The 24,395-nt window shown below is 36.9% G+C and overlaps 1 protein-coding gene across 4 annotated transcripts in view; it reads left to right on the forward strand.

Annotated features, from left to right (window-relative positions):
* The window catches only part of LOC105222391 (ataxin-1), a 42,297-nt gene that overhangs the window by 12,180 nt on the left and 5,722 nt on the right, over positions 1-24,395 (forward strand). The window contains exon 1 of one of the 4 annotated variants that reach the window (XM_049455493.1): positions 6,350-6,504. The exons of 1 other annotated variant lie outside the window; for it this stretch is intronic. The gene's annotated coding sequence lies outside the window, so the exon portion shown is untranslated. Of the gene's footprint in view, positions 1-6,349; positions 6,517-23,451; positions 24,192-24,395 lie in introns of those variants that run through there. 2 more of the 4 variants (XM_049455494.1, XM_019989035.3) reach the window with 2 other exon arrangements.

The following is a 24,395-nucleotide window of genomic DNA, read 5'->3' on the forward strand; positions in this document are numbered from 1 at the left end:
ACTAGGAAATAAAAAATCAAAGACAAAATTCTTCTAAGCATCAGTTCATTCAGCTTCTTCATATAAAATAGATGGAAATGATAAGGCAGACGAGCTGGTCCTCTCGAGGACAGCTGAAGGCACAATTCCGTTAGCGCCAGACCATTTTGATTCTTCAAGATTTGTTTGAAACAATAGATCCTTCACAGGGCACTTGCCCTTAAGACCCCACTTACAGAAAATGAGAAAAGTATATTCAGCGAAATGCAGCGTATGCGCGGAGAATGAGGAGCGTCTGTAACATTATCTAATCGAATGCCCAGCCTTCAGCGGGAAGAGAAGACATATTGTACGGCTCCCAATACTCCAACTTAAGAGACATTGGGCAGTTGCTGTGAAAAGAATCAGTTTTTTCCAAATTTACTTAGTTGCTGAATAAGACTTAAATTGGTTACCACCTGGGAGCACAATGATTTCCTAAGTGCGGCAGCTGGTGGTCGGGCGCTCATGAGCCTCCTTTTTCAATCAACCTGCCAATGGATAAATAACAATATTCGGCATATATACATACATACTAATCGGATGTCAATTATATATATGTATATCTGGGTCGATCTGTTATAATTTTGAAAAACTCCCTATTGTCAACTGAAAGCTAAAGGATACTAAAAAGTTCTTCCAACCGCTTTACAAGTTTTTTCCCTCAAATCGAAGGTCTGATATTTCACACAGAACGGTGGCCGTCAGATGACTCTTTTATCTATAAGTTTAAATTTTTTTATTTTCTAGTAAGATATTTGTGCCCTTCAATGCCAATATCTACCCATATTCTTCTCTAAACAAAACAAATAAGCTTTAGAAATTTTGGGAGATCCTGACAATTAGTACTATTTGAAAAAGTGGTAATATTTATGAAAAAAATCAGTATTTTGAGAAGCCAAAGGAATGGAGCTCTGCTTGTCGCTTGGCCCTTAGTTTTTGAGATATTTATATGAAACTCTTGACTCCCTAAGATTCAGGTTATTTGTCGCGGATATCGGACCACTAAGTATACCATATAGCTGTCATAGAAACAAAGCAATGAAAATCAAGTTCTTGTATGGAAAGCTTTTTTTGTGAAGGACTTTTTTGCTTCGGTGCAACCGAATATAATATTACTAATATATTTGGCTACCCGAAGTGGGATTGCTACACGCTAAAAACTGAAAAGTATTTCTTACAAAACATATTTACCGGTTGATGTGTCAATATATATTATACTTATATTTATTTATGAAAAACTTTCCGTGGGTTATCGAAACTTATGTAAGTCATCTGGTAAACAAACAACTTTTAGGCAATCGAAGATCTGGTCTAAAAATTCGTGGAATTGTTTTTGTCACTGGGTGACCTTAAATTGTGTGTGTGCGTGCTTATCGAATTGTCATCTCAAAGTTATTTCGCTTTGTTTTGGTTGTTTTCCCTACTCTCATACTCTTTATTATTTCCCCTTTTTTTTTTTGTTTTTTTACGTTTTTGTTGTATGACTGAATGAAATTTTCGTTTGCCTTTGACTACTGTTGTGTGCCACGTGCCAGTCATCAAAAGCCGCACTTCCCGGCAGCGCCCTGCGAACCTCGAGTGAACTTCGTATTTCTGTTTCGTTTTTATTTCAATCAAAAATGGCATGGCTTTGCCACCGTGTGGCGCATGGCGCACAAAACTATGCTATATATAGATAGTACATACATAAGTGTGTGTGGGTGACCAAGGCCCATTCAGAAGTGTCGAAGCTGTCATCCAGGACCACGCGATGGCGCGTGGTCGTGTGTAAAAATAGTAAAAGCTTTCGCAGCAACAAAAACAATAGCAAAACAACAATCACATCAACAACAAAACTGAAGAGGAAATAAATAAACATTCCGAAAGGAAACGAATGAAATGCTCAAAGCAACAAAAGCTCGATGGAAAAGTATTTGCAGACGACAAGGCAAAAGCAACAAAGATTTTAAGCATTCGTGAGGCATGCGCAAATCAGTTCCGTAGTAATTGTATGCAAAAAGAGCGAAAAAGGCAGCAAAAACAAATAGCAACAAAAGTGAAGTTGGTCTCCATAGAAATCAGCTGGAGGTCACACATATTGGCGCACTTTGTATACGGTCGGCATGTGATTTCAAAGCGGTTGTCATATGACAGCGTTGATTTGCCCTAAATGTACCCACATGCTGATGGAAACTTTTTCACCATTGAATTGATTTGTTATTTTTGTACTTGTATGCATTGATTTTCATAAATTTCTGGAGATGGAATGACTTTCAGTTCCGGAACAACTGTCGACCAAGCAGCTTCACAAGGAAGGCATGAATGTGATCCGTAGTACGGTGCGATATGTAACAAAGTAGCAAATATAGTCTATGAACATTTTACTATATTATTCGCCATGGTTTAACCAATTACAAAAGGACAATACCTAGCTTTCGACTTTAATGTACTCGCATCCATGGAACTTTAAACTATATAGACTATAGATTCGTAGTTTATTCTTCAAATCTACATACGTCGTCCGCTTCAAAGTATAATAATCCCGCTACATATGTGCCCACTTTTTTTCCAATCCTCGAAGCAGTTGTTAAAGTCAATTTCCGGATTGGCCTTCAAGGCGCGAGCGATTCACGTTTAATATCTTCAGTTGAATCAAAACGGTTTCTCCGGAGTGATCTTTTGAGTTTGCGGAATAGCCAGAAGTCATGCGGAGCTAAATCAGGCGAATATGGTGGTGGTGGCTGCACGATATTGGTTGAAAATTTGGCGAAAAACTCAAAAAGATTTAATGCAGTATGCGAGGATGCATTATCATGACGCAAAAACCAAGAGTTGTCGGCCCATAATTCCGGTCTCTTTTTACGAAAAGCTTCCACGACGCATAATACTCAAGTAGTATTCCTTTTCCACAGTTTGGCTGACCGGAAGGAGTTCGAAGTGCACTACACTTCGATAAACGAAGACAACTGGCAACATCACCTTGAATTTTAATCTGCTCTGACGTGGTTTTTTCGGCTTTGGCTCACCTATGCCACTATATTCGGCCGATTGATCGTCTATTTCTATCGGCATAGATCCAAGACACTGGCGATGTGTAGTATTTACATTTTTCAAAGTGCTTAGATTGGTGATGCGAAAATATAGCCTACCCCTTCTAAATGTCAGTCTCACCTACCCGCGGTAACCCTCTTTCACTACGGTTGAGTTTCTGGCGATACCGTCAACTCCGAATTTAGGCTTGGATGCAAAAGGCCAATCACCGCTTAGTTCCCAAAACCGATTATGCTAATGATCCCCAAAATCCGTGTATTCGTTTAAAACAATGTGATGAGATTACAGCAGACAATAGCCTTTGAAAACAAACGACGACCACATAAAATCGGAATTATTACAGCAAAATCCCTAGAACATTTGGCACGAAACGGTTAAAGGAAGTCAAAGCTAAACTGCACCGTCCACGATCGTTCCCACGGTAGTTAGGAAGATTCGAACTTATATTCGCTAGTTACTGCCAACTTGGCAGCCTTCATCAAAATTATTTTGGGAGTGCTCTTTGGTGTTCCTACAACCACGCCAACCTTCCTTGTGTTTTCTGGAACACGTTCTTGGAAGACACTCCAAAGAAGGACCTGTAGGATTTCGCATCTTTCTGTAGAATATTAATCATTTCAGTGAAGTAATAAAGCTTTGATTGTAGTTTTTTGCTTACCAACAGAAAAAAAAATCTGGACTACATTACTCGAACTCGAACTCGAACTGCCGAAAAACATTTATCTTGATTAGAAATTTTTTTCGGCAGTTCGAGTTAACACACGGAGGATCCATCCCTACAGTCCAAAGTTTATCACTGCCGGTTTTTCCTCAATGCTACTAAACACCTTTATCACTCTCTCCTTTCACAAGCAAAACTCAATGTACCGTTAAGCAACCACGTGTGGTGCCCAAATCTGCCCTTGAGGTTATATTACCAACAAAAATAGATTCAACCTTTATTTACTCTTTATATCGATTGCATATTTACACTCCTACACACATATAGACACAGACGTATGTAACTATGGCATGTGCATGATATGCCGTTATCCTTTCATGTAATCTAATCGGCGTGGCGAGGGGTGAGCTGCATTTACGTAACAAGTAGCTAATATTTTTCTTGAAATACGTCGCATATTGTGGCCTGTACCGCTCCATTATTGGATGCTCCAGCCACTGTGAGTCGGTTCGAACCGCCCAACGCCTACACATGCACACACACACACGCGCGCATACAAGTTTACGCACACCGACGCTGCTTTGTTGATAACTGCGATAGAAATTGAGTATTGTTGTTTTTGTGCACATTTACACATTTTTTGTTGCTGTTTGTGTGTTTGCGAAAAAGTAACAACAAAAATAATATGCCTTCGAAGACTTTGTATGCCTTGTTTGGTCGGACGGATTCGGTTACGCCAGCGAGGTGCCACCTCGTTTACCAAGTTCGTCCAGTCGAACGTCATTCTCGCGCACTGCCTAGAAGGCTTAGGCTGTGGGGAGTCGCTGACTGCCACTACTTGTACGTGTGTAATCAAGTATTTATAACTGCGCCCCTCACACGCGCCACAGTCTATGGCCCGTTGGTAGGGACTAGTAGGGCGCACACCAACTGCCAAGAGGCAGCCATCGAGTTGCTATCGCCAGCGAGTGCGAATTCATTTCGCTTCAATTCAGAAGTCTACGCGCCGTGGATGTTGTAAGGCGGCGCGCATGTTTTCATCTCGGTCGGCCAGCTCGTTCGGAGTCATGCTCGTGTGTGATTGCTGATTGCTCAGCAGAAATTATTTCGTGGATACGCAAATGAAAATGAAAACCAGCGACAATGACAACAAAAACGCCAGCAACAATTACAATAAAGAAAACAACAACAACAAATAATAATAATAATAATAATAGCAACAACACGAACGCCACTAGCATTAATAATAACATTATTCACCGCATTTGGCAGTCACCAATAAAATAAATAAATAAAGAACTCCATTGAGGCAACGCTGGCAGGCAGTGGCTAACGGACGGACGGACGAACATTCAGACAAAGCAGCCGACTGTTGTATTGTGCGACTTTGTACTACGACAGACAGACACACAAACACGCACTCATAAGTGGACTTAAGTGGCCGCATTCGCCAGTTCGCAGCGCACGAATCTCAATTCCAGTGGCAATCATATTGTCCGGCACAACGTGACGTGACGTGTGGAGGCGCGCACAACAAAAATCAACAGACACAACGACACAGCAAACATGTTAGCGGTGGCGGCGTCAGCCACGACGGATGCGAATTATAACGATATTCAGCGTGTTGTTGCCGACAGCAATTGAGCTAGTGTGTGTGTGTGTGTGTGTGGTTGATTTGCAAAAATGCAAAGTAGCAGAAAATAAACAAAAACAGAAGCAGAAAGCACATAAAACAAAATTAAAAAAAAAAATTTGAAAAAAACAAAATTAAAAAATAAAACCGAAAATTGCGAGAATTAAAAAATGCAATAAAAAGGCTATAAACAGAAAAATTGTATAAAATATGCGGACACACAGCGTGGACGTTAAGAATGAAGCAAAAGCTGAATAAAGGCAAAAATCTTGAAAAAAAAAATAAAAATACAATGAAAACTCAATAAAACTGTATAAAGCGTATAAATGAATGCAAAGTAATACAATAAGAACGTGCAAAGCGTTGAAAACGCGGTTAGGCGGACAAGAAAGCCGATCGAAAATATGAAAACAAAAAATAAATCATATTGAATTCACACAAAGCAGAAAAAAGGCAAAAAAGAACAGCAAAAAAATTGTGTTTAATTTTTTTGTATTCAATTTTTTTAAGAAAAAACACACTCATAGCAAATGATTGCCTGATGGATGGCCGGTCGCTCGCATTGAAAGCGCTTAGATTGCATAACAAATTGAAGTGTTTATTGCGTATAAATAAATGTGTAAATGTATACAAATTGTGTGCCATGCCGTTTTCAATTTCGCTTACCGATTTTGTATTTCGAAAAATTGCGGCAGGCAAAAAATATAAAAAAAAGTTATAAATTAAAATAAATTGCAGCGCTAAAAATTGCAGAAAATCAAAAATAAATACAAAAAATATTGAAATTAAAATAAATAAATTAAAAAATATTGTAAAACTTACAGTAAATATAAAAGAAGTTATGAAGGAAAAAATATTATATTAAAATGAATTAAAAAAACAATAATACAAAATAAAAAAAAAACTGATTAAAAAAAATAAATAAGGAACGAAAATTAAAATTATAACTTTAAAATTAAAAAAAAAATAAAATTAAAAAAAAGTAAAACAAATAAAAATTAAAATTTTGACTTCAGAATAATAATTCGCATAAAATATGACATGAAGCGCAACAACAACAATTTGCATAATTCTAACGCCAACACAGCGACTTCTTGCACATAGCTTGTGCAAGCGAGTGACGGCGGGGCGTATGAGTGGCATTCAACACATGTACTAAGTATGTATAAATGTAAAACGCAGGCGGCGCTTGTTTCGCCGATTATTTTTTTTGCAATAAGTGGTTGTTATTTTGTTATGCTACCTATTCTTGTATTATTTCCATTTTTTTAATTTTCTTTAAATTTTTTTATTAATTTTTAAAATTTTATTATGCTACCAAATTAACATTTTTTTAATTTTAATTTTTAGTTTAATTTTTCTAATTTTTTTTAATTTACTTTAAATTTATTTTATTAATTTTTTTATAAAGGTGAAAATTATTCTACCAAATTAGTTTTTTTAATTTTAATTTTTAATTTTTAAAACTTTTCTATTTTTTTATTTACTTTAAATTAATTTTATTAATTTTTATAAATGTCAACAATTTTTTATGCTACCAAATTAAATTTTTAATATTTAAAATTTTTCTAATTTTCATTTTAATTTGCTTCAAATTTATTTTATTATTTTTTATAAAGGTTAAACTTTTATTATGCTACAAAAGAATTTTTTTAATTTAAATTTTTTTTTTTAATTTTAAAATTATTTCCATTTTTTTCTAAATTTTTTAATTTTTAATTAAAAAAAATTATTATTTTAATGCTATGTATATTATAATACATATATGTATATAAGTATATTTTTTAAACAATCTTTTTTTTAATTTTCTTTAAATTTATTTTATAAATTTTTTATTAGAGGTTAAAACTTTATTTTGCTACCTAATTAATATTTTTTGAATTTTTAAATGCTTAAATTTTTTTTTAATTTAATATATTATGTTACCAAATTTATTTTTAAATTCTTTCTATTTTTTATTTTCTTTAAATTTTTTTAAGTTTTTTTTTATTTTTATAAATTTATTATGCTACAATTTTTTCTTAATTTTAAAATTCTTCCTAATTTTTTTTTTAATTCCTTATAAATTTATACTATAAACATGTATATATATATCTAACAGTCTGTTATTGTTATTGTTGTTGCTGCTGTGCCTTGCTAGTAAAAAAAAGTAATTATTATTACCAAAACTTCAAACTACGCAGCGTAAACAAATTTAACGCCATACTCGTACATACATATACTTATTACTACAAAAACACACATATACATACATACATTAATAATAAAACGTATAACCATATTGTGCCACGCTTTTATTGTAATGTAAAAACGTATTGTATGTGCGCTGCGTCGTTAGTTGGCAGCGCAGAGCCCGGACACTTCCAGACAAACATTAAAAGTTACACTGATTAGCCATGGCTTTTGGCTAAAAATAGACCGGTTCTGTGCAGCTGAATACTCCAATCAGAAGCAGAAGCAGCAACAACAATAACAACAACAACAGCCAGCCCACAGGCAAGGCTAACCTGACGACGGCCAAGAAAATTCGTTGAGTAGCAACTGTGTGAATTTGTTGAGCATAAAAGAGAGCAAGCATGCGGCCGAGAGCGTGAAAGCACTCGCGTGTGTGAGGCGAATTGTTGTAAATACTTGCCAGTTGTTGGCATGCATTTATTTTGTAGAAGTTGTTTGTTTTCATCTTTCACTTGCTTCGTTTGTGCTTTTTTGGTGGGGTTTTTGTTTATTGGTCAGGATATGTAAGCATTCTTTATCGCATGTGTGCATACAGGGTAAGGCAGAAAAATTTCAAAATCACATAATAGACAATAAAAGAAGAGGGGGATAACATTCTACAATTTATGAATTTATGACAAAAGTTTGAAGAAAGTTTCAGTAATATATCCCTTTTTTCATCCTTTTTTGTTAAATCTATGGCAAGTAAGTCTCAAGCACACCTCCAAGATCTCATCGCCAACTTTTCTGTACGTAATAACTATTAGGAGTACATATCCGTATAAAAACCAGATATTATATATCCATAAGATGAGAAACTTCATTCTTCAATGTATTATGTTTTTCGTCGAGAGAGGGGTTGCTTCTCGATTGACCACTTCTACCCAAAGAAGGCTTATTGGCAAGAGTGAACTTACATTGCATTTACGTTCTGACAGTATTATTAGTATTGACACCTGTTTCAAGATAGGTGACTGTCATACATGCATCATGCATCCAAATCACGGTTAGGGTTACGTGAAAAATTACCAAGTGATCAAATTTGACCCGGACTGGTTTATATAACTGAAGCAAAAAAGTATAATCCTTTTAAGCCTCTGAAATCTTACCATCTTATTATCTGATCAAATTTGACCCGGACTAGACCATATAACTGAGTCAAACTGGTATAACCTTTTTTATGCCGGTTTGTTACGTCTACCATAGAAAAAATTGTATTGAAGAACAAATTTTCTTGAAATTTGAGTTTCCAATTGAGTCACAGCTACGAATTTGTTAAAAATGTTACTGTAGTGTTTAGTGGAGTCTAATTTATCACGAACCCAACTACTTTAGTGGCACAAAACATATAAGGCCGTCAATCATCGAAGTCATCGAAAATCTGTATTTTTCGAGATCCATCCATCCCGATGTAAAGACGTTAAGAAACAGCGCTTCAAAATCATCCTGAGAATCCCAACGTCCCATATGGATCGACTCAATACAATGTTGTTTAATGTTTTGGATATAACAAAACAGCTGAGGATTCTATATTCATCAAACGCATCACTACTGGTGACGACTCCCGGTTAGGTTAGGCCAGATCGTAGGGGTGATCCATCGATTTTGGAGAGAAAATGATCGTTTGTCTTACCCTTAGGGTTGATCACCAGATCCTCATCGATCGACAAATCATTTTGTGCTTACCAAAAATTTAATTTAATATGGTTAATACCAATTCCAGCAAATTCGCTAGATTTGACAAAGGTGTGTCTACCGAGATATTTCAAACTCAGTCTGGTAAACGTTGAGAATGATCGTCGTGATAAGATGATTTCACCTAGCTCATAAAGAGCTGCTGAGCAAGTGTAATTTTACTTTTAGTAGTTCAGATGAACTCTTACGGTTCACTCTGGGACAGAAGCATCTCGCAGTCGCACAAGTTCTGGTTGTTGATCAACGCTTGCTGAGCTCACTGCAGACCGAACGGTCCAATGCCAGAACGCAGGCAGACATTGGAGAACCGACTAGGCTCCAAACGGATGAAATTGATGAAATGAGCCTAATAATTTTCAAATATTGTAGAAACCGATCTCACCAAAAGTGTTTTTTATAATCTTTCATTTTGTATATACCGTTACTTTCGGAAGTCCCTTAATAAATTAAGTCAAATGTTGGAGACAAAACACAAAATTACTATCACTGGTGAAATGAGTTTCGAGAAGCTGACATGTTTGCCAATTCTTTTAATAGAAGCCGTTGGCAACAGGGTGCTTCCTCATTCTTCCCTTCAGTGTATATTTGTAATCAGCGTCATAGCGAAGTAGTGCGACTGCGGCATAGAGGTCAGAATATTCCAGCTAAACACTGTCTCCACCCTAAACGATTAATTCAATATATTTTTGATATTATTGTGGCCCTAAACACACTTGATGTCAACGCTTAACAAATAAATAGTCTGACGTTACGTGCAACCTCCACCCACTTTAGTTAATTTATTACTTACTTACTTAACCTAATCGAAATAATTACCCTGTATGCTACGTTGTAAGTAAGCTCCACTTCAAACGCACTTACGTGTTATTATTTCCAGCTACTGAACTATACTCTTCCTCGTTTTCTTCTTCTTTTGTTCAAGGCCATTTTATTGCCACCAAAACAGCATGCCACACTGTAATGCCTCACCGCATTCCATCACTCACCGCCCTTCACTTCCCTTCACCTGCATACACACGCGCATTTACTACTACCCAACAACAACAAAAACAATAGTGGCGTTGTTGTGCTTACGCCACGTTTACGTTTCGTACGCATAACAATAACACACTTACACACCATGCGGACTCGGCATAGTCGTGGAGTCGGCGCGAAGCTCCACAAAATGCCAGCGGGGTCCGTTGATTCCACGGCACGGTTTGTGGCGTGTTCTTTGGCTTTTCAGTGCCAGAACCCGTTTCCGCAGCTTTCATACATACATACATTCATACATGTATAGTTATCTACCTACATACACATGTATATTGAGCAAAGTCATACTCGTACCCAGTTTTTCCACATACCAAGCGCGCTTTAAGCGTAAATGTAGAAATGATTAAGTTAAGTGTTTGTTGTTTGTAAAAAAGTAGGCATTTTACCAGCCACTGTAGTTGCCATTGTTGTTGTTCTTGTTGTTGTGGTTAATGTTGTGATTGTTCGTATGGTGGCTTCGTTGCAAGAAACCTCTTCAAGCGCACATTGGTGTGAGTGCAAGTGGGGCGTTTGTTGGGCTGCACCAGCGCAGCGGCGTGTTGTATTTGTAGTCGAAAAGATAGTAAACAAAAAATTACGTTACTACTTAGATTATTTATCATACACACTTACAAGATATAATTGTAATGTGTACGAGTAGTTACCCAGTCGTAAATTTGACTGTTTCAGGATGAGCGCTGGAGTGTGGTGGATGGTTCCTGGAAAAGCTGTGGACTGAGCGCTGAACTAAAGCTCCATTTTTTTATAAATAATGTGATATTCTAGATCATTCCATCGAATAAGCAAATAGGTTAGATTAGGTAAATCTGGTAGGTCCAATAACCACACATAGACCAGTTTGGTCCTTTGCGATACCAGATGGAGCTTACTTGCTAAGTCCAAGAGCAGTAGTCATCGTTTAGGATGCCTGCAATTTAACAGACTCTATGACATCACTGTCGCTACCTCCTCCAGTGTATCATACTGTAAGGACCTCAGATGCTTACAGCGTAGCTTTACCAATGCGAGACAAGTGAACAAAAGATGCTCCATTGTTTTCTTAGTGCCCTGCCTAGGCATTTCCTGAATTTTATTAAGCAAATATACGATTATCAACAATATTTTTCACTGTTGGCCGTATCTCAACAGGCAAAAGATAAGACTTTTTGTACGGGTCTATCATAGACACGCTTCACACTACTAATATTAATGTGTTGAGTCGACACATTAAAAGTATTGAGATCTTCTGCTATCTGATTCCAGTATGAAGATTTGCAACCACTGCTTATTTAAGTTTTTCGTTGTTATCATCATTAACAGAGTTGGATAGACGACACGCGTGAAGCAAATTTCCATGACTTCTGAAAGATTTTTAATGATTCCGTAACCGGAAGCACAGAATTTTAAGGAAACAAATTGTAAATTTTTCCCCCCATGATAAAAATTTCAGTCCGAGTCAAATTTGATCAGATGGTATATGTCGATTAGGTTTAAGGATAAACCCCAGAAAAGCTAGTGAAAGAAGACTAAGGACCGACAACGAAATCTCTAAAAAACTCTCGTATGACACAAAATTTTAGACCTCGCTGTCAAAAAAAGGGAGCGAGAGAGAGGTGATATCCACTTACAGTGCCCCCAGTAGTAGCAGTAGTACAGTAGTATTCTAAAACTTTGACGACACACCTTAAAAGATCTCGCTGAATCCAGCACTTCCAAACGAATCAAATTGTAACTATTTTCTCATTTACAAATCCTCCCTACATTCTACAGGTTAAATACTTATCCGTTGTAGCGTACAAACAAATATGTATATTGTTTGTTATTATGTGAACCACGCTTGGCATTCCGTGGTTACCAACGACCAGGAGTCGGCAACGAACGGCTTTGTCGTCATCGTCTTTGTTGTCATGTAGCTGCCGTCCATTTTATGTTAATGTGGGCGCATTGTTAGTTTAATCGTATTTCATGAGCAAATAGGGGGCAGTGACTGTGTCAGCACATGTTGTTGGCTTTTGGAGTCGGTGAAGTGAGCGCAGGACCGAAGGAGTAGGCGGGCGTTGGAGATGTAGTGTAAAATAAACGACGCATCAAAGGTGTAGGTGAAATTAATTAACACTGCTTGGAGAGGGATTTTATTATTTGTATACGAAGTAATGGCATGACTCGGTGAATGAAGTCGAAAGATAACAATATTCATTACATATTTTTTGGAATTTTTTGAGCTTTAGCGGGTGGAACTAAATTTTTCAAAAGCCGTGTACGGGTGTTATGGCCTGGTATCCCGTTCCACTTGTCCATAAACGTTCTTTTTAAATATACTCGCGTCTTTCGACGTTATTCTTATCGATATTAGCCACTCCATCGCTGCGGAAATGACGTCCCAGGGGAGGGAGCAACAGGAGACTCTGTTTTGTTAGATGGAATTTCGGAAAAAGTTATAAAGCGGTAGTTTTAAGTATTCTTGAAAGCTTTTTATATTGATTTAGAACTACAAAATTAGTTTCCGATTGAGTAGATGCTGTACAACATGATAATATGGATCATTAATCGATTAGGCTAGAACTTTTTAAGCTTTCTATATCCAGTGTAATCACTAATCAATCCTTGTCATAATGCACTCGCTAAGAATGTATTCTGTTATTTTCCAAAGGGTAGATTGCAGAGGATTTATGATTCCTTGAAAATATCTTTTTTTAAAAGGGAAGTATTCCAATCCATTAGCAATATAGTTTGTACACATTCCTATGAGTTCGTCGGTTAAAATCGCAGTTAAATGGAGGTATTGGCAAATTACAGAAATCTTGAGACTGAAAGCTTCAGTGAATGACTTTTAATGGCTTCAATGGACTCATGAGATGCTCCTCGAAGCTCCAAATCCATCGAATACACTGACAGATATTTTCTGCCCACCAATCCGGTCGTTTGTTTCCTACACAAAACGCCTCAAAACTGCTAAGATATATGAGGTATACCAAACTTCTGACCGTTTGACTCTCTGGAACGAATTCATGGTAAAACATATCACAGTAATCTAAGAAAGGCATTGTCTTGTGTATTTTCGCTTTCGGCTCAATTTTGGAGCGCATTTCTATTTTTCCCAGTCCGAGTCAAATTTGTTCAGATTACGAATATTCCTTACGTTGAAGAGCTTAAGAAGAGGATTCGGAAAAGAAGTTGAGCGGGATTAAAATATGTGTCTACCTTCTGACATATTTGAAATATTTCAGTGGATATTTAATGGGTATTAAATAATTATTTTTAGCGAATTCCTTAGCAAAATATAAGAAAAAGCAATATACTTTAACACCTCGAAAGGCAGGCATTAAAACGATTTGTTTATCAATTATACTATATTTATCTATACTATATTTATTGTATAGCCTCTCAGCCTCTGTTTTAAAAATAGTAATAAACAAGTAAGGAAGAGCTAAGTTCGGGTATAACCGAACATTTTATACTCTTGCAACTTGCAATGAATAAACCAGAGATGTATCTTCAGTCAATTAAAGATACTGGGACCTAAATATTTAGGGATTGAACAGCTTTCGTTGGACTTGGACAATTTTTGACCATAAGGTGGAACCTCATATCTTGTCGGGGCAAAATTCAATGTCTCTGGTGTATTTATTTATAAATTTATCGCTCTTTCCGTAATTTTTACAGTACCGTTCTATGGGGACTTAGCGGGGTTATCATCCAATTTCATCCATTTTCATACTGTCGGTAGGAGTTTTTATAATATTTGCGGTAGGCGACTTTGGTTGCCCGGTTTTCAACTCGTCTCGTCCTTCTGATCAGTTATATACATACAACCATCTATCTATCTCGATAAGGTTTTGGTGACACGTACAACCGTTAGGTGAACAAAACTATTATACTCTATAGCAACATGTTGCAAGAGTTTAAACACTTCGAGCATTCCTAACCTCCTCCACCACGCCACTGCTGCTTTGGGTTATTCTGAAACATGAGGAAACTTGATTGCATATGACCGAAGAAAAATGTCGAAACACTTCATCTTCACACCCCCGCGTCCACATACAACTACACACATACAGCCACTACTAGTCCGCGGCAAATTACTATTACTACAGAAATATGTAAACCACAAAACGATTTGTGGTTTCTTTTGTTTTCTGATGAGGCGGCAAACGAAAGAGTATAAGAACGGGCAAAATTAAAAAAAAAGTAATAGTAATAACAACAACGATTAAATCGAGGCGAAAGAATAAGCTGTGAAATGGCCACTGGAAACAACGGAGGAAGCTGTGCTGTATTGCTTAACGACAACAACAACGAAACCATACCAGTATAAAATAAAAATAAAAACAAAAAGAAGAAAGTCGTTCATACAAAAAATACGAAGAAGAAGAAGAAAAACAACAACAACAAAATCACGTCAACGATTGCGACGACGCTGGCTGCACGACGACGCCGCCGAAGAAATTAACTTGTTTCAGTTATCAAGCCATGTTGTTAGCCTTGGCAATGACACTACTACTATACTCGTACTATGTAAACGGCCAACAAAGCCACTACGAGAGTAGGTACGACCACAAACGACAGAGCTACATACATACATATGTACAAGCGGGCGAATGTGTGTGCCTAGTAAACAACGAAAATTCAATCGCGAAGCTTTATGGACTTGGCTATGGCTAGATACCGAGTATGAGTGCAAATCGCTTCGTGCTCATACATACATATATAATTATTTATTTACTATGGCTGTGTATGTGTGTGTGTGTTGGGGTTTGTAGCTGACTCCATGGGGTACCTGCATTTAGTAGTGTACTTTGTTATTGCTATTGTTATTGTTGTTATGAAATAACTCGGCTATCGCAAACAAACAAGGAAGCACACCACATACCAGCCAGCGTTCAGCTTTGTGCTCCACACTCGGCACATTCGGCTGCGCGGAGGGAGAAAGTGAACGGAGCGCAAAAATAAAACCGATACAAAATCAAAAACAAAAAAAAAAAATAAAAAAAATAATAAAAGTTCCATATTGGTTGTGACAGCGTAGCAGCAGCAGCAGGGTGTGGAGTGCGGGTGAACTTTCTCTGCAACTATTCAACGGTGAAGAATTAAAAAAAGGCAATAAACGAAAAAAATCGAATTAAGCAAATAATAACACACATACACATAAATACATACCAATGTAGGAATAAAAAAAGCAATAACAATAAAAGCAATAAAAAAGGTACGCTTATCTTGGAAATATGTATGTTATCGCGCCTTGCGGCTTTCAAAGCAAAGCGACGGCGTGCGTTGAAAAAATACTCCAACATTTTATTAGCAGCAAAGCTTATTGGAAGAAAATAATATTTTTTTATTCAAATTAATTGTTTGTATTTGCAAATAAATGGGGCTTTAATAAAACAGCTGCTAAGTTTAGTGTATTTTTCGATAACTCGTGCAGATAAAATAAATGAAAATTATTAAATTTATTTTTGGCGTGATTGGGGACTGATATGCTCTCGTTTTGCCGATTGTCTGTTTTATATTTAGCGTAAGCTTCACAAAAAGTGCCGCGCCGGTTTAAAGCTATCGTAAGCTATCACTCCTAACCACTTTTAGATCCATCTCATTAGAGCAACTATTGGGTAGTCGAGAAAGTCTTTTCGTATTTCTAATCAAACTTCAACTTATTTATACGTTACTAACTATTGATAATATGTAGTAAGCGTAGCAAAGACGGACAATTGACAAAATTACAGGCCAAAAATATAGCGTATATCAATAAGGGATGACTTGATTTTGATAGCTCGTGGCTCGTAGCAAAATTTGAGACAAATTCGAAAACAAACATGAGTTTTCTAATTTGTCTCAAATTTTGTGAGGCTTTTCAGTAAAGTTTACCATCGCATCATGTCACTTTAATACAATGCTTGAAATTTTTCCAAGATTATTGGCTTAATATCTTTGTCAACAAACAAAATTGTCGCTTTTGTCAAACCTTCGTATGATTCTGCAAACGCAATTGCTTCCCCAAAAATTGTTCGTTTGATGCGGATTGTGGTATGGCTCCAACATTTGGTTATTATTTATTCTGAAATGCGACAGGAAATGCCATTATCATAAATAGCGAGTGCTATAACACGATGTTGAGCGACTTTTTCCTAGAATTTGATTAAATCGACATGGAGGAGCGAGTTCTATTTTTATCAAAGCGGTATGCCGCCTCATTTTTTAAAACCAAACATGAACACATTGTGCGCAAAGTTTGGTGACTAATTTCCAGAAGTGTACCAGTCAAATGGTCGCAAGTCTACAAATAACTATTTTCCCTAAGCTTTGAGAACATTCAGTTTGATTAAATATACTGCCAAGGACATAAAGCAATCTCTTTATTATCACTTTTAATGTTCTTAGAAGCTAATTGCTTAATTTTAAATAGGTTCTCAATGATTTCATCTCGTAAAGTAGATGGGAATACGTGAAGCTCCCAATAGCAAATTCAATAATGCCATGTGATGACTTTGACCCGGGCTGGTTCATTTAAATTGATCAAATGGAAACGAATCGATACAAAATCTTACATATAGTACAGTGCTTAATAATCGTCGAGTTGGCATCAGAGGGATTTCAACATTTCTTATAGATCGACTCGAACATATTTTGGTTAATGCTTTGGAAATAAAGAGTGTCAATGCTTGACTCGTCCATTTTTTCCAAAACCGGCGTCGATTAGAGGTCGCAAAAGATATGTTTGACAATGTAGCTGAGGATTATACATTCATCGAACGTATCATTATTGGTGACGACGTGGGCTTATGAATATGACGTCGAATCTATCAAACATTATATCGAATGACGATTTAAAGATGAGCCAAAACCAAAACATCTTCTCCTTTATTGCTGTTTGACGCCAACTGGAGGTTCCAAGTGGTGCTAGGTCCTTCTCCACCTGGTCATTTCAGCGAAGTAAAGGTCTTCCTCTTTCTCTGTTCCCCTCGGCAGTTACTGCGTCGTATACTCTTAGAACTGGAGTGTTTTCATCCATTCGGACGACATGACCTAGCCAGCAAATCCGCTGTTTCTTAATTCGCTGAAATATGTCAATGTCGTCATACGAGTATATCTCGTACAGCTCATCAATCCATCGACAGCGGTATTCGCCATTGCCAATGCGCAAAGGACCATAAATCTTGCGCAGAACCTTTCTCTCGAAAACTCATAACGCCATTTGACAGGTGCACGGTTATGATGAGTGACTTGTAGTGTTTGGTCTTTGTTCGTCGAGAGAGGACTTTACTTCTCAATTGCTGTAGGTGTTAATGCTAGTTCCAAGATAAACGACCACAGAATAAGGTAATTAATACTCTCTTTTTAATTCGAGCCGTTCTTTCATTGTACTACAGTGAGATGGTTGTTCTTACTTCGATGATTGCCATTTTGATGATGAGATGACTACTGTCATAATCTTCTTTGCTTTAAAAACTTAAACTCATAAAGGGTGGTCCATTTCGAGGATCCCTACTCTTTCAAAGGAAAAACACAGAAACTTTAAATAATGGGGAATCTTTTCTATCATTCGAAAGAACATTATTGGGGATTTTTTATTTTTTTTAAGATTGTCACATTCAGATGTTGGCCCTGGCTACGTCTCAGATGGTCCAACCGTTGATTCCAATTTTCGATGACTTACTCAAAGCTTTCGACTGGTACCTGGCGAATGACACGGGTGATGTTTTGCTGGAAGGCCTGAATCGAAGCGGGATTGTTCGCTTCAGACTTTTTGTTTCCCCACATGAAAAAGTCTAACGGTGTGATAACACACGATCTTGTTGGCCAGTCGACCGGCCCAAAACATGAAACTATCTGTCCACCAAAGTGTTCTCTCAATAAATCCATTGATTGATGCAATGTGTGTGAAGTGGCGCCGTCATGTTGAAACCAAATGTCCATCACGAGCTTCAATTTTAGGCATCAAATAGTTGGTCGTCATCGGTACTGTTATTTTTTCTGAATGAAAGGGAAGCTCTTGAATCTCTTCAGGTTGCTCTTCGTCCCAAATGAGTCAATTTTGCTTGTTTACATACCCATTGAGCCGGAAATGGGTTTTTTGCTGAACAAAATTTGCCTCGAAAACATCGGATCTTCTTTGAAATTTTTAAGAGCCCATTTTTTCGTAGTAAAGTTGAACAATTTGTAAACATTGTTCAGGCGTAAGTCTTTCCATGATGACATGCCAAACAATACTGAACAAAAATAACATGACAGCTTGACACGACTCACGAGTGATCTGTTAAAGAAGGCTATTAAAAAGGGTGCCTATACTTGGATAACTCGCTATTATCTTCCATAATTGCAGGGGTGTTCCAGGATTTGTAGACTGTATGCCTAATGCTCTTTTATTACATGTTCAATGAAACTGTCTTTAATGTATTTTTGGAATAAAATCTTTCTAAAAAGTGACTCGCCAGAAAAAAAATAGAAAAAGCTTTCTGTGCTGCCTCCAGCTGCTCGCCATATCTTTACTTTGTGAATTAAAAATAAACAAATTTTTATTTCAAGACTGCAATAGCAACCACTAAATCTTTTTTCCCTCTATAAATTATTAACGCCCTTTATAAATAGTTCTAGTTCATTACGAAATCGGTCATACATAAAGTATTATGCCAAATAAGTTTTACACAATCGCTGAAGTGCTGGGCGATTTCTCGGAATTCCAGCGCCTTCGCACATTCAGAAACACGCACACACATACATATGGATATAGGCATGCATATTGCGGTCAGTACAAAAGTAAACACACAAGAATTTATTCACAGAAACCGACGAAACACAAAATAATTATTATCAAAGAAAACTCCAATCCAAATGAAGAATGAATGCGAGGTTATGAACGGCGAGCGCACGGATTGAACGTGAGGAATGCAACGTCCTGAGCCTAATTGGCGGCTTAGACCCGTTTCACGTTGTTGCCTATCGATCACAACTACAACAACAATAACACGGTCGACGATCTTATGAATTAAGGTGTCCTTGTGAGCGATCGGCACGGCACTTGAGAGTCTACACCTTAAAACTTATTGTGTGGACGTGTTGTTGTTGACGGTTGTATTCTTGTTGTTGTTGGCGGCTGTTGCATGGCTACCCAAAAGGTGCGAAAGAAAAAATCAAAATGCAGTTATGGCTTTTTCAAGCCGAAACAAAAGCAACAATGGGTGAACAAAACGAGGCAAACGGGAGTACAAAAGGAGACAAAAGCCATAAAATACAAAACAATGGCATTAACTCAAGTGTATAGCGCATTCAAATGCTCAAGTATGCGGCAGTTTGAAGTAAATATACCAACACCAACACGAACAACAACAACAAGTAGAAGAAGAAAAATACGTAAGAACAAGAGCTAGAGCAACAACAACAGCCGAATCATCAACACACAACGATGTACAACAAAACTATAGTATGTATGTACGTATGTATAGGTGTATGTGTGCGTGTGCAGTCAGCATGAACTTGTAAACGTTTATAGCTATCGCAAAGGTAGAGTCGGTGCATCGTAGTATCGTACGAGTACAATAAGTGGTAACCGAAAAGGGCCAAAGGTACGTCGAACCGCAGGCAATAACAAAACACACACACGTACACATAGTAAATAATGAAACCAAAAATGTAACAACAACAACAACTCAACACAACTCCCATAACTGCAATCACAGTCGACGGCTGGCCAACCAACCAGTCAGCTAGTCAGCCAGCCAGCCAGCAGTCGATACCAACGATATTGATCGGCCAAACACAACACAACAGCGCTTCAACACGTCCTCCACAGCGACACGCCAACACGATCAGTCGATCGTCATCGCCATCGCCGTCGTCTATGGTAAAGCGGCTGCGCAGCCTCCACTAGAAGTCCAGAGTCTGTGCTACAGCGTGTCGCTCAGACGTCTGCAAGATGTACTCACACCACCAATGAGTACGCTTACACATACATACATAGCTATACATGAGACAGTGGTGCGGCAGCCCAGCATCTGAGTATGAACCTGCGCGCCTGCGCCGCCGATGGAAAAACCAGCATAACAAGAATATTTTTTGCTTGTTGCATATCTACCTGTTTGCTTTCATGCTCCGCTCAGCACTTACTTGAGCAAGAGCGCAGTGTTTGCACGTTTGGTGGTTGAAGATGAGAGCCAATCTACAATAGGCACTGTGGTACAATTAGATGTTAGATGCTGTCTAGATTAAATTGTAGTTTAACAGGAAGAAACATTAATTTTAGTGGCATTGAAGTTATAATACCGTTCAAAAATGAAAAAGTTTTCGTTTAAGAACTTTATTTAGATCGGTTGGTATACATATGTATGTATATGGTAGCTATATGCTATAGTAGACCAATCTGAGCAATTTGTTCGGAGATTCCCGCATTGGCTTGAAAAATAATCTAAGCCAATTTTCGTGCAAATACCTCTTAATTTTTTGATCGTTCATGTTGTATGGGGGCTATAACCTATAGCGGTCCGTTACCATTGGTTCAGAGAAATAACCAGCTTCCAAGAGAGAAAAGGATGCAAACAAAATTTCATATCAATATCTCAAAAACTGAGGGACTAGTTCGCATATACACAGACTGTACATCGACTCCGCTCCACGCTGATCATTAATGCCTATATATATAAGGTTTCTGAAGCTTCCTTCTGAATATTTCGAACTTCATGACAAATTTACCCTGTTCAAGGTATTCAATTTGATTTTTCGTTGTTTCAAAAGCTTTGTGTAATAAGAAGTCTTTCCTTGTTAATGCATACAGGTCTAAATATTGTCAACCAAAGGGCCATTCTTTTCAATTGGACGATTAGATCCATTAGTAGCTCTAGTCGGTTTTTATGCTTAAAATTGATCTAGAAGACTGACTTTGACGGTGGACTACTTGAAATCACTTATTTTATAATTTTTGGGTTCACTTTGGCAAATATCTAAAATATCACTCCATCAATTTTTGAAATCGATATTCTTCATTATTTTTCGAAAGATTGGGGCTGAACATTTGACGATTCAAATATGAGTTTTTGGAAACTTTTTTTCTCAATTAAACTGGACGTTTCACGCATTGAAAAATTTCTGTAATAAGATAATATGTCATCCAGTAAATAAAATTTGAAAGCACTCTGAAATACACTCTTGAAGGACACACCGATTATGAGCAAATCTCTTTTTCTTTGATACGAAATTTTTTGCGGCCGATTTCAACAACCGAAACCCAGAAGGTCTAGCAGGCGATGTTAACTTTCTCCTCGCGGTGATCTCTGGGCTATGCCATTAGAAATGAAGTGATTGCTTCCACTTACGAGACATAAAGATATATATGTACTTAACACAATTTAATGTACTTTAATAAGCGGCGATTCGTTTTGCAAAGTTTTGGCTTCCCATGATCACGTAGTCGATCTCCGATGTCTAGCGGTGGAGAAGATTTTTCGGTATAAACCTATCTCAAATTATTAAATCAAAAAAATATTTTATTACAATGGTTAAATACAGGTAATATTCGATAAAATCGAATAAAAATCGATAAGTATAATATATGTTATCGATATTTTTTTAACTAGAATATAAATAAGTGACTAAAGAAAAGGCAATTTATTAGTAAAGAAAACATATAAAATCTGCAGTTTTTATCGAATAAAGTTAACGAAAAAAGTCACTCTTTGGTCTTGGAATATAATTCTATTTCAATTAGAAAAATATCGATAAATCATATAACCAATAATATCGAATATAAAATCGATAAAAAATAAAATTAGAAATCGATATATCGATAATTTTGTTTATAATACAGATCAGTGAGTAAAGTAAATGAAACTTTCTTAGTAAAGAAAAAACTGTAACCTACGGTTGTTATCGAATAAAGTGATCGAAAAATGTCTGCTACAATTTTGGCCTGCTTATATAATTCATTTTCAATTGGAAAAATATTGAAAAATCATATAAACAATGATATAGATTATAAAATCGATTAATATAGAATATGAAATCGATATATCCATCATTTTATTTAATGTTCGAAAAACTAGTCGAAATTTTAATGTTTGATAAAATGTTGGCTTCGTTTTTTGTAAATCTTTTAACATTTCGAGAGGCTTAAAAATCGATATTATCTTACTTTTTCGATAATTAACTGAGAAATATATCAGAGAAGGTGGTGTGAAAATTTCAACTCCATCGATCCAGTCATTTCGGTGAAATTTTCCTCCCTCTCTGAACTGCCTCTGAAAATAACACTTCGAGAAGACACGTTTAAAGATTTGGAAGACAAATCCAGTGAATCAAAAAATTCTTAGAAAGAAAAACAGTTTTATTAAGAAGCTTTTTCTTCTTATCTTTCGAGGCACGTTTCTCTTGAACAACTCCTAAGGCATATAGAGTTTGGTACTTGTTTGTCGAGAGATGACTTTACTTTTCAATTGCCTTCTCAGTTCACTTGGCAAAAGCGATTCTTTGTTGGATTTCAATGCTGAGCTCATCAATTTTACCTAGCATAACTGTCATTATCTTCGAATAAAGTTAAAAATAGAAATCAAATGGCAATATTAAGGGCCTATTAGCACAATCAGATTAAGAGGCCTACTGAATCTGGAAAAGTTTTCGCCTTACATCACCTTTTTAATTTGAGTTTAAAACTAAGCTTATTTTTTTTTTTATCATCACTAACCTAACAGTAAAAACATACCATTAATTTTAGACTTTCCATCAACACTCAGGACCCAAGAGGAAGCTTTGGTTTTGGATGAAAAGTTTGGTTTAATCATGCAAGATTTAGAGTCCCCTGATTTAAGTTCAACACTGAATTTGTCATGGCGTCTTCAGTAGCCAACTTCAAGCCGCAAAAAACTTTCGAATTTGGAAATTTCTGGCGATTGACGCTCGAGTTAAGGGGGGATTTTTCTTGCAAAATGTAAAATTATGAAAAATTTTCATAGTTCTTTGAAAATTACTAATTAGAGACTCAAACTTAGTATAAAGGGTGGCAAGCAATATTTTTTCTTGGTAATCAAAGGTTTTTTTTTCTAAAAATATGTATCTAAGAACTTATATTTAACTTAAAAAGCCAACTTGCGTGAACAAACATTGTCCTCAAAACCAAACAAGCTCCTCAATACAAAAAATTTAAAAAAAAAATGTACTTGCTTATTCTCCTAAGTTTATGCTACAAATATCGACGAAATGCACACACTGTGCCACTACCGATGCGGCACATGCAGACACTGAGCCAAGTTGTCGCAAACCAGAAGAGGCTCAAACCAATATTCTTGAGAGCGTAACTGAACGAGCGCCAACTGCGAGAGAGCCAGCACGCCGTGTTGTTGATTGGAGTTTTTCATATCATACAATTATGATTAGAGCGCGCACACACAAACAAACACACACAGACGCAGCAACACATACACAGCGTCACATGTGTTTTCTTATAATTTTACGAGTATTTACGTGCAGAGTTTTCAGCTATCAGTTGGCATGTTTGTTTGACTGTTTATTTATTTATTTGTCCGTCTGTCCGTTGGCTGTTAGCTGTTAGCTGTCTGCTCAATCGGTCTACGGAGCTATGTACACACACCTATACACACATCATCGCTGCCGCCAGACATATGTATGTACGTAGTCATATCAGTGTTTGAACATCGGTATGAACTTCGTCTTTCGCCCGTAGGTCGTCCGTACAACAACGGCGGCGCGGCGCGACGCGGTGCGCTGCTCATCTCAACACGTCTGGCTGGTGTACCCATATACACCTATTCAGTACAAGTTCAATAATCAAAGCGTAAAGTCAGCGGACAAACAACAGCGATCGTACAGCGGCGTAGCAACGACAAGCGCACACGTTGAACACGACAATGAAGTACCAAAACGCCGAAAGATCAAAAAAGTGACTAAACGACTAACGTGACTAACGTCCAGCAGCAACTTGCCCCAAAGGTGGTTAAGAAAGATTCTTTGATTTGCGCATGTGCTTCTGATTTCTAGTTATGTGTTGGGTGTGTGTGTGTGTGCTTTTTCGGCTTTGGAGATTTTTTTGATTTTTTTTTCAATATTATTTGGCGGTTATTGTGTTTTTATGATTTAAATTAAGTTCTTGTTTTCCAACAAAAACAACGAAAAAAACTGGTGTCTGCATAGAAA

The sequence above is a fragment of the Bactrocera dorsalis genome, chromosome 4 (genome assembly GCF_023373825.1).
Source record: "Bactrocera dorsalis isolate Fly_Bdor chromosome 4, ASM2337382v1, whole genome shotgun sequence".
NCBI classification, from domain to species: domain Eukaryota; kingdom Metazoa; phylum Arthropoda; class Insecta; order Diptera; family Tephritidae; genus Bactrocera; species Bactrocera dorsalis.